The 11,659-nt window shown below is 38.7% G+C and overlaps 1 long non-coding RNA gene across 2 annotated transcripts; it reads right to left on the bottom strand.

Moving 5' to 3' along the window:
* Positions 1 to 1,309: 1,309 nt before the first annotated feature.
* Positions 1,310 to 11,423, bottom strand: LOC119731542. 2 transcript variants are annotated; one of them, XR_005271465.1, is made up of 6 exons: positions 11,190 to 11,423; positions 10,557 to 10,710; positions 9,150 to 9,267; positions 4,985 to 5,078; positions 1,987 to 2,068; positions 1,310 to 1,539 (listed from the first exon to the last, which is right to left on the bottom strand). It is a non-coding gene; the product is annotated as an uncharacterized LOC119731542 (long non-coding RNA). The 2 variants fall into 2 exon arrangements; XR_005271464.1 differs by lacking the exons at positions 1,310 to 1,539; positions 1,987 to 2,068; positions 4,985 to 5,078 and having other exon boundaries at positions 8,357 to 9,267; positions 11,190 to 11,416.
* Between the last annotated feature and the right edge of the window lie 236 nt (positions 11,424 to 11,659).

The raw sequence follows: 11,659 nt of genomic DNA, 5'->3' as shown, positions 1-11,659 counted from the left end.
TGGAGATGAATCGAGTCGCAGACTAAAAATCGTTATTGCTAAGGTTTTGTTTTAGTTTAATAAACACACACATACACGTTTATTACAATTCTATTGTACGTTCCAAAACAAGGTTACTTGTCTCATAATGTTCCTTTACTCTAATAAAGACTAAGGAAATTCCCTTGTGGACATCAGCTGTAAGATCTCATCCCTGGAACTAGAATGAATCTCTTCGAAACAAAAGAAAGCGGCAATAGATAACATGTGGCATAATAGTTTCATAAGTTATTTGAAGTTCTGGGAAAAAAACTCGTGTAATATCAACGTTTCGAGCAGTGTGCCTTGTTCGTCGTCTGGAGAGGTTCTCTTCTCACAAACACATGCCTGACTAAAGAGATATATTGTAGCATACCACCACCGCAAACTTCCATGCTAACGTCACCATCGTACACATCTTCAAATCTTTAATGGAACATACCGTTGTTTCTGTGCATTAGTCTAAATAATAGGGATCATTTGCTTTTCATGCATTTTGCTCGTTTCCAATAATACCACACAACAACCAAAGCAGAATGTTCAAAACCTAACATTTTGAAGTTTCAGCTCAGTGGACGTTACACTTTTCGAGAAAACAGTGTAAAACCATAAATAACATTTTGACCAGAAAACATTATTTCGTCAAGAGCACTCTGTTTCCAAAATTCAGTCTATTGACTGATCCGTTGGGAATCACACACATTTCGTGATTTTTTTTCTAAAATGACAGCAAGCCAGACTGAATAATTTCACGAGATCTTTAAAGGGAAGGTACATCATTGGCTTTTGCTGTAATTTTCAGAATTGAACTATTTGAGGGGTTAGTATAATAGATCAAATATTGTTACACTGACATGTTTGAAGTTTTGTGTTCGAAAATGCTGGAAAAACCAAGAAAAACAAAAATGTTCAAGTAGTCTGGTTCCTTGACTCCACTAAAGATAAAATGGATCAATTTACAGATGCCGGAAAATTGTAAGGTAAGGGAACCAGTCTAGCTGGCCTGCACCCGTTCATGAACATGTAACCAATAGCAAACAAAATTTGGACTGAAAAAAGTGTAAAGTTGGAGCAGTAGTTGAAAAATAGTTAGGTTTTTCCAATGGTGGTCGGCCGACCACCGTTGGAAATGTATACAAAAATACCATTTTCTTGAAAATGACTTCACACCAGGTGCCATGATTTTACAGGATGCTATAGACTGTCATTTACCAACATCCTAGTAAGGTATTTCGTAAAAACTTGGTAGTTTTATTTTTCGATGTTTGCAAATGGTGTATATTCCCTTTAATCAAACTAAGCTTTCTGATAATAATTTGGCAGTTTACTTTTGCAATAAATGCAAAGTACGGATCCAAAATGGCGAAACTCCAAACGAACGGAAGTATATCAATATTGATTATATTAAGAGAAAGAGATTACCTAGTCGACCGTCAGTTACAAAGTTGCCGTTTATCTTGACTTCGTAGGATAGGCTGTGTTGCGTTATGGACGTATCCAAATCCAACCCTAACTTTGGTGCTGAGGGGAACGAAAACACGACAGAAAAACACTCCAGAATTGATTGTGGGTAGCAAAACAGAAACGAACCGAACTTGAGAATATTTCACAACAAAACTTTGGACTAAAAAGTAAAATGGACCATGTTCCTCACAGATACGTCCTTGACATTTCAGGAATAACATCATTTCTTTCAACCACGAATAGAGCATAATATTTACATTTAACATAGAACCCATGACTTTGGCCTGTGCCTTTTCCCCCGGAAGTTCTAATATCAATGTTTCAAAACTCCAGAATGGAACTAAACGTGACCGAATGAGGGCGTTTTTCATTTTTTGCAAGCGGCGGTGAAATGTCACGCCTAATAATACTGGTTTTGCCTGACAACATAATGACCGGTATCCACATTGAAAAATAGCGAGATGAGTGTGTCATAAAAACAAAACAAAAACCCCGCAAACTTACGAGACTTATTGTCGGTTGCAAAGAAGAAATGACATCCACTTTGTTGCACTTGGAAAGTTGTCCAGACAAACAAAAGGTATCACTAAAAAAAGCAAACAAACACGTCAATAAGATTTGAAATTGGCAAGGCGGTACTGTAAACTGGGGCTGGCGTCCGACTTTTTCTCCAGAAGACGATCAGAGCATGCTGATCAGAACATCGAGATCACAACCAACCGGTTCTTTTCAGAACCACGGCATCTTCTCAAAAGAGATTCTTCCATACCGCAAACCCTCACTAGTTTACAAATGTGATTAAAAAGCCTTCCACTCTTTAAGATGAAAATAATGCATATTAAAAAAAATTGTCGAATTGTACAATTACCTCCAACCGGCTTGAACGACAATGCTCATACATGGCCTTATAGGCATGTCGTTAATTAAAGGTAGTAGAATCATTTTCCGAATGGCACACATTTTAGAAACTATAACTTCAAACGAAAGCGTTTCAGCCGAAAAAAAAGTATTTGGCACCCTATCTTGACTTTATATAGCAAGTTTCTTTTCCCTCCCCGATTCGATCGGTAGGGCCTTTCCCGGTATAATCTGTTGACACATTCCTAGCCTTTTGTCACACCAAGTTTGGAGTTATCTCACACCAAGTTGGCAAACTTCTAAACTTCAAACCGCAGTCATCATGTTTGCCAATGACTACCAAATCCTCAGTCTTTACCATCGTGAAGACGATTATTAAGCAATGAATGAAATGTTGATTAAGACAAAAAGGGCCACATGTTACACTGATACACTGATTTTTTTCCCATAAAGAATCTCATTCCTTGGAAAATTTATCGAGGGGTAAGACAGGTTCAGTTTTCTGGAACAATTTTTCTTCCCTTGAAAAAGTCGCTTATTTTAAAGAAATCCATCTTTGGATGTGTTTTACATACAGTATGTCTATTATAGTAATTTCTCCAAAGACTTTTAAAATAATTATGTATGGCCTGTGACTGCCATTTCGTATCAGAATTATAAACTAGAGACTTTTTACCAGTTCGGTTTGAATGGCGAGGCTTGTGCATAAAAACCCCACACATACTAGACACACATGAAAACAGGTTTTATTGATGAAACTTAAAGTTCAAGTTATAAAGTTCAAGCCCAAAGGCATTGCTATACTTTGGGTCAAGGCCTGGTGGGACAACAATGACTCTTTTCCTATGTTAAGAGCCTGTATAGAAAATCATTGATACGTGTCAAACAACAACTTCCATACGGTAAGGCAATGGTACCCGTCAGGATTTGCCGTGTAGCCGCCATTTTCAGAGCTCGGCCATATTTTAAACTACATTAGGCCTATACGGGTGGTGTACACCAGTAATTAAATAGGCCCAAATTGGCCTATGCCGGCCAAATCACGATTTGAGGGTTGGTGGAAATGAGGGGCCCTAGCTCTGAAATGGTCTTGGAACTTGTATTTTTGGAAAATTTGGGATGAATTTGGACACAAAGTAACTCTAATTTGCAATAGAGTGGCGAGATATATATGTATTTTTTTTAGTGAAAAGTCAGCCCAAATTAAGTCACTGTTCATCCCAAAAGGAAAGATAGCGAGAGAGGGTATACAAGCTTTAATTTGATTTACATGTATGTGTCTCGATCAGCAGTTGGAGCATTGAGCATTTCCTCGATCTATTTTGAGGTGGAGGCATTTCTCATTGGTGCCTATATTTACTGGTCTGCACCTATACAAACACGCGTACATGGTATGGAATCTGGACTTCGGTTGCGCGGCCATCCCGAAAGCCTTAAAAAAGTGATACTTTTAGGGGATGTGGATTAAATAATTTCTTTGAACTTGTTTAAGCACGAGAACACCAGGCTCGTAGGAAGCTCAAAATCATTGGCCAGGCTCATCGGAGTATTTGGCCATATCTTTCCCAAATGAAACGGTACTTCAGCCACTATCTCAGGGGCAACCTAGTCCGAAACTGTTGGACTCGATACTGTGTATGAGAGTCCCAAAGCTAAGGTACTGACAACATGCAATACAAGAAAATAGACTGGCATCTGAAACAACCAGTCCAATAACTCTTCAGTACTACATCAATCAACTGTGCCAAACAAATATATAGCATGTGAGGTACTAGTCTCTATTTCTACACATTTCACCATAGTCAGCCACATGACAATGAATGAAGAACATGGATAAGTCTAGTCTTTAGCCTCATTTTGAAATCCCTTGACTTCTCTCTCAAGTGCAAAATATTGAAGAAAAATCACCTTTTAAATTGAGTTCAGTTTTCAAACTTGGTTGGGGAAATGCTGAGGACCTTGTCTTTGCCCAATGAAAATTTTGGAGAATTTTGCATGATTTTGTTTTGCATGTTTTTGAGCAATCCAATTCCCAGTCTGGGTGCACCCCCTGAACATTACACTTACTTGTACAAAAGACTTGCTCAGGTACATAGGGAGATTGATTCTTCGTACATACAGCTTTGTACTTTATGCTCAGATAAACAAATTACCGAAGACAAATACTTGACGTAATACAGTCAGCACCACACGAAGCACCTTGTGAAAAAAACACATACTAGGCAAGGCAAGATCGAGGAAGACACCTTTTTGAAAAAGTAGGGGCGAGGGTTCACAATTCAATATTAACACTAAAGGTTCGCGTTTGTTGTTACAAACGCAGAGTGGTCGGGCAGACAACTATTTCATTAGACATTGTCCAGGTTATCAATATGTTTATGTCAGAAAAAAAAGGATCAAGAACTTCAACATTTGCAGTACCAATTATTTTGTACAAAACGAAAGCGTAAGTCACAGTGAATCTCCTTTGTTTCCCTTTAAAGTGACAACCCTCAAAATGACAGTAAAACAGTTATTAAAAAAAATCATCCCAAATGGCAATTAAGCGATTAAGTTGAAAGGACACAAAGGTTTATTTTAAGGTTTTATCACTTTGAATGATCCATAAACATTATCTCATTCAAAATGTGAACAAAATACTCACACATTCGTCTTTGCAGCTCGCCTTCCAGCTCGACGTCTAGAAGGCGGAGAATCAACTCTTCGACCGATTCATCGTTGCCTCGTTCCACTTTATCCTAATTATATTAACAGAAAAAAAATAAAGTAATAGACATTACCTCTTTGGTAACTGCTGGTATCGCACACATACTGCACACTTCATTTTGAAACCTGTTGGCGTGTCAAGTCAATCGGCGTAGCGTAGGCCAATCTTTTTTTGGGATAATTTTTATCTTTTTGGTAACACAGTAGATCTTGAAAAGGTTCATCCCATCAGGATTAGGACTATAGTCTGAGTGTCAGGCATTCACGAGTACAGAGCCAAACAACGAACGTCTCATAAATCCTTTTCAAATTCTATTCGACCCCGCCCGCCAGCCAATCGGAATCAACTTTAGAAAGTGTGACGCCATATCGATCAGAAATATGGACTAAGCTGTTGATTGGTCAATTGCCTGCATTTTTTTTGTAATAGAACGACGGGTTACCGAAGACTCGATATAAGTCCCCCGCTGAATGGTAAGAATCTCGAGGTCAAGATGCAGTCTTGTTTTGCATAATTAACTGCCGAATCTGCTCGCATATCATAGACATATGCAAGGGGATATTCCTTGGACTAGATTGGAACTGAGGTTGAGGTGTGTCCCCAAAACGAACATCGCCTTGCTTGAGGAATTGGGTAGACAAAATATTATCACAGATGGAGGTGGTCCAAATACATGTTGCTAAACATAACATACAAACATCACATAAAAATCAAAAAGCAAACAATTGATTAGGGAGCAGACCTGAGTACACGAGACATCTTAGTACATGTAGCAGTAAAAAGTAGAAAGTGGAACTAGGCGGGACACATCTACCGACACACGACAAGTGGAGTACAAAATCAACACACTGGACACCACATGAGGGTCAAAAAGGGAATAGGTGACGCTAGCTAAATTAAGAGATGGAGAAATGAGCTACAACATTACTGGGGCAATGTAAATTTTCTATCTAGATAGATATAGAGACATTTGGCGACATCATTCTGAGGCCTTCCTCCGGCAGTGGACTGACAACGGTTGAAAGACGGTGGGCCTATAGCCCAAACCCTGGATCTTTATATAGGGTTGAATCGTTTGCCATGGCGAAAATGGAATTCCAACAAAAATGGTTTTGCCATCAAAATCACTCCTTCATCAATAAATGATCAGCCAACATCCCTTGGTGTTACAGAGTTACAATTTGAAGAATGCAGTCCACACACGATTTTTCGTCCCGAAAATCTTTTCTTGATTTTTTGTCAGGAAAGTTGTATATTTATATTTTATAACTTGGGTGACCGTGCCTACCTCGAAAGACCGGACGAACCGCTCTACTCCTCATCAGAATTTTGATTTAGTAAGAAAACCAAGAAGAATATTTGTAACCTTGTTCCCCCTTGTGCACCCCCATGTAATCAAACTGTAGTTGCACCATTGATGAGAATAAAAGAGGATCTTCGTTAAGTTTAATACCCCCCCCCAAAAAAATCTATATTCTTGCTTTGTTTTATTTATATAGTCTTGCATTAAAGTGAAGCGATGTTGGTGCCTTGCTGTTATCTCTGGAAGACATCAAAAGGCGGGGATGCCAGCTTTCAAAAACTTCAAAAGTCAACATGGAGTGTGCCACGTTCGAAGAACCTTGACATGCAGGTACTTGCAGGTACTTTGTTATTCTTGAAATCAATAAAGATAGCATTTTGAAAACAATATATCCTCTTCGATCTGTTAAGACCCTTTTGCAAATACATCATGTGTGTACGTGTGATGTCCATGCAGTAGTAGTAAGAAGTCCTCTCTTCTGCTTGCCGAGTATTTGCACACACACCACAATTATGCAGATGCATTTCTAAGATTTTGGTTACCACTGAAATAAACCACCCTTGATCAGAAACAAATAAAATACATACAGCCAGAAGTAGGGGAGACCATTTACAAGTGATGTGTTACACACTGGCTGCCACAACATTGTTCTAATTGTTGTTCCAATGTATGTACAATTTAGAGACAGGAGAATCACAGGATGAGGTTGTGAAGTGTGAATATGACCCGAGGCATCCTTCTGACCGGTCACCATTACACACAGATGCCATGAGGATGGCAGTGCAAGAGCTGATGGATGTGTTTCCTGGTTCAGGTTTAGGTCATGCTTGGGGACTGTCCTCTAAACCCCCTTGTGCTGCCATGGAAGTTGAAGTAACAACCACCATTAAATACGGTACGTAAAAATGTTGTTTCTTATGGAATACATTCTGCTACGACAGTAAAAGTTGGGGAATCTTTTGGAAATTTGATCATTACGGAACTTTACCTGAGGTTTACAATACAAACTCTTAATTTTGAAGAACAGAATTTAGGAAGGATATAATGATATCAATGAGTGAATTAACTCTGTTTGTATTCCTACAGGCAATTTGAGTCTTCTCAAATCATTACATGCTGATTTGGGTAGTGATGAGGTCAAGGGCAAGGCAGAGGAACTGTTTCCCAACATCATCCTTAGCCAAGAGGAAGCAGACTACATCGAAATGAAAACAAGAGGGCAAGCGCATAACTCTTCATGGAACATGTTCTGGGCCGGTCGCATCACGGCATCCAACATGAAAAGAGCAATTAACACTAAATTATTTAGTCCATCTATAAGCACGATAAGATCAATGTGCTACCCCATGGACCAGCCTTTTATTCAAATACCAAGTATTAAGTGGGGAAACACACATGAAGCAGCAGCAAGATCGAAGTATCTTTGGCAACAGAAGCATTGTCATGACGGCTTAAGAATGACCACTTGTGGCCTGATAGTGCACCCTGACTTTCTCTACCTTGGGGCTTCCCCTGATGGTAAGGTTTTTGTGAGTGCTGTGGGGAGGGTGTGTTAGAAATCAAATGCCCCTATGCAATAAGAGAAAAGAGTGTCAGTAGTGAAGTTCCATATTTGAGAGATGAAGGTCAAGGACAAGTGCTGGACAGGAGTCATCCCTATCATTATCAAATTCAAACTCAAATGTTCTTGTCCAAATGTAACTATTGTGATTTTGTTGTTTACTTTGAAAGACTTGTTTGTTGAAAAAAATCAAAAGAGACCACGAGTTTTGTAAGGTTATGGTGGAAAAGGCAGCATGTGCACACACATAATTCTGCCTGAACTCCCGGGCCAAGTATTCACAAGATCTAGCAATTGTGAAGAGTAAATTACATGTATGTGTAAGAACAGGGCCAACATTACATGTTGCAGTCTCATTACAGGTTCATTTAGAATGTTTTGATGATATTCCTGCGGTATTAAACTAAGTGCACACGGTTATTAGAAAGAGATGAGAACTTGGAGCTGTTGTAGGAATTTCAGAGTTTATTCAACCACATCAGATACATATTAAATTTTCAAACTACACATATTGTGATTTTGTTGATTTTACAGAACATGATTTATTTTTTTCAAAGAATTAACAGAGGTGATGGATTAATGAAATATTTATTGCCAGACCAGCTTTTATGCTACATGAACTGCTAGGCCAGATCTGTACATCATATAATATTTTGATATATTTATGTATTTAAGGTTCATTAAGTCATATTTTTTTTATCAGAAGCAATTTATAAAAGGCCATAGACATGTACCCTAAAACAGTGAACATCTCAGTGTAGTTTATCGTATTATGCAAATTCGATGGCAAGAAATACATGTTCATGTCTGTATGAATGCACAGAAACTGTAGGACCTGTATATTTGTTTACTTTACCATTTTCATAAATTATCATTTATTCATTAAAAACAAATGTGAGACATCACCACATTTCCATTAGAAAGATCCAGGTGGCGACTATACGTGACATACATGTATCATGAGACACAGACATGTTAAAACGGTCTGAGAGGTCTGTGAAAAGCAATTCAACCTTCAGTCTCATTAAAGTGGCCATAGGTTGATTTTGAAGATGGAATGCCATGAGTCTTCTAACTCCATCGGTTTCTTTATACCCATTATATACCATTATACCCAGACCCATTATATCTCATCCTTTGAGTGAATGGTAACAACAGCTTAAACAGCCATACAAATGTGACCCAGTTTGGTAGGCCAGTGTAAAATTTAGTGTTTCTGTCATTTTCTTTTATGTTACCTGTAGACCAGGTGTGTTGCTTTTCTTGTGTCTTAATTCAGTACATTCACTTCATCTGACAGCCTTTTAAAAACCTCATCTTTTAGCTCTTCCTTTTCCTTGTCATCTACTTGAGTTCCTGTTAAAGTGTAAAAAATAAATGTAAAAGTTTTAAATACTAGTGGGAATTGAAAACTGCTGTATTGAAGAAAAAGAGATTGTGTGGCAAGATTGTATAAGGAAAACACTGCTTCTTCTGATTGAACAAAGACAAATGGGGGGGGGGGGCAGCTTGATCTGACTAAGTTTTTCTGTTTTCATAGAAATATATTAAAAATAATCTGAAACACCCCCTCCCCCTACTGTGACACCCAAAAAAATTATGACAAAATTATACTGGTAATAATGTGATGTAACATCCCCCCCAACTGCAAAAATTGCTGGATCCGACCATGGCTAATACTAAGCAAATCTGAGTGTCAATGTTTTCGAGGTTACTTTTCAAATATGGGGGGCTAAAACATCCTCCCATCCCACACCAGAAAAATAAATAACAATGACAAGAAGTCTCAATTTTTCTCAGTATTTGTGCTTTTACATGTTTTAAGTCATGCGGCCACATGCCTCGAGTCCAAGTCACTGAATTTGTGACTTCAAACAGCCTCAGGTCTGGGACTTGAGTACCACAAAGGCATAAACGCAGGTAATGCCCATTCAAAGCCTATGATCTCCAACTGCGAGCTTTCTCCTTAAAAAAACAACCCATAAGTCAAAGAGGAATAGGGAAAATGTCCATACTCAATCGTCACTTTACCTGCCGCCAAACATATCAATTTTCACCCGACCTTGTGATTTCAACCAAGAGGAATCCAGGAATTAGCTGTGTTAAGGTGAAAAAAATTAGGAAAAATGTGTCTTTAGAGCACATTTTTGGATGCACACGTCGTGCAGAACCAAGTTGAAGCAGCCGGTCAAAACTGATTGAAGTGTCTGGAACAGCGGTACGTTATACGCATGACATCGATAACCATGACGTCGCATGAGCCGGCCAATGATAGTGCCATACGTCATTATGAATATTTATTTTCTCATGAATATTTAGTTTATTTCAATGGATACTTCAAATACGTCCAAAGATTGATCATTGCAACAGCGATCGTGCGCGGTTAAGAGTCTCGTGTATCAAGCAAGCGTCCGAGGTTCGAATCTCGATGAAGTAAGTGACTGATTGATAAATAGAAATTAAGGAAAGGAGAGGGTGAGAGTAGAGGAGGGAAAGTGGAGGGAATAACCATAAAAGATGTAACTTTTGGCGCTAGAAAATTAATTGAAAAAAGTGGCGATCGAGTATGGAATTTTTCCGAGGAATATTTTTTTCAGACAGAGACTTAATGATTTTTCATCACTAAAAAGATGAAATTGACGAACCTTGCCATGTTCCCAGAGGAGTTTGATGACTGGTAGTGACGTGATGACCTGCCTCATAACTATGCATATATAATAATGCACTCAGTGACCCCCTCATCCGAACACCACGCTGGTCCGCCTCCAGCTTTTGTCTTTTCTTATTCTCTTCATCATCCTTGTTTTAAAAAAAAATATAACATTGAATTATGGTTCAATTTTGGCAACAAATTTCATTTTTCAATTGAGGACTCTTTTTTTTAAATGTTAAGTTTCACATAAAAAGCCTATTAGAAGTTACAAATGTACAAGTGCACGAGCAAGAAAATGTTCACACACAAAAATTCACTTGTTGATTCAGGTTTCAACATAAAAACAACCCCCGGTGGGAACTAGTCTTAAATTTTTGTTGCGACTGTTCATAGACTTTGTACAGAAATCACGATTCGCAGATGTATATTCTTGCCAACACAGTTCTTCCTGTATGCACACTCAAGGCTTAATGGGCTTATTTAACTTGCCTACACAATTTTGGGCTGGGAAAACTATTAACGTGTTGACATTGTCAGAAAATAATTCAATCACAGTCCACACAAACATTAATCGATCATACAGACAGAATATTCGATACTTCGTACGGCCTACCAAGATACACACCTCTCGCTTTGACTAGCATGACTGGCAGAACCCATTGTTACTGTTAGGAATGGCAAAATATTCAGAAATGTCAGCTAAGGTAGCTAGAAAATAGGACGTAAACAAATCGGGTAGGTTGTCGTGTCGATTCGTGTCAAAGGGTAATTCGTGTCAAAGTTCGCTCCGCGCGCTCGTCACATGGTGGCGCTGGCTCACTACACCTCTTTAGCTCGGTCATACTAAACAGCGTCAACACAGCGTCAACACACTCCAAAGCGTCAACACAGCGTCAACACAGCGTCAACACATCCAAAATGCATTAAAATTGACAAAAGCAGTATGTAACCCATACAGTATGGACAGAAACAAGATTTTGGCTTAAAATTAATAGGTTAAACGTCTGAAAATTGCGATTTTCAGTTCAAGAAAATTGGCTCTCCGTGCCGCTCCGAAATCGGCTGCCATGTTGCCTCAGTGGCAGTGCGGACCAT

The sequence above is a fragment of the Patiria miniata genome, unplaced genomic scaffold (genome assembly GCF_015706575.1).
Source record: "Patiria miniata isolate m_02_andy unplaced genomic scaffold, ASM1570657v1 HiC_scaffold_24, whole genome shotgun sequence".
NCBI lineage: Eukaryota > Metazoa > Echinodermata > Asteroidea > Valvatida > Asterinidae > Patiria > Patiria miniata.
This window is presented reverse-complemented; position numbering and strand designations above follow the sequence as displayed.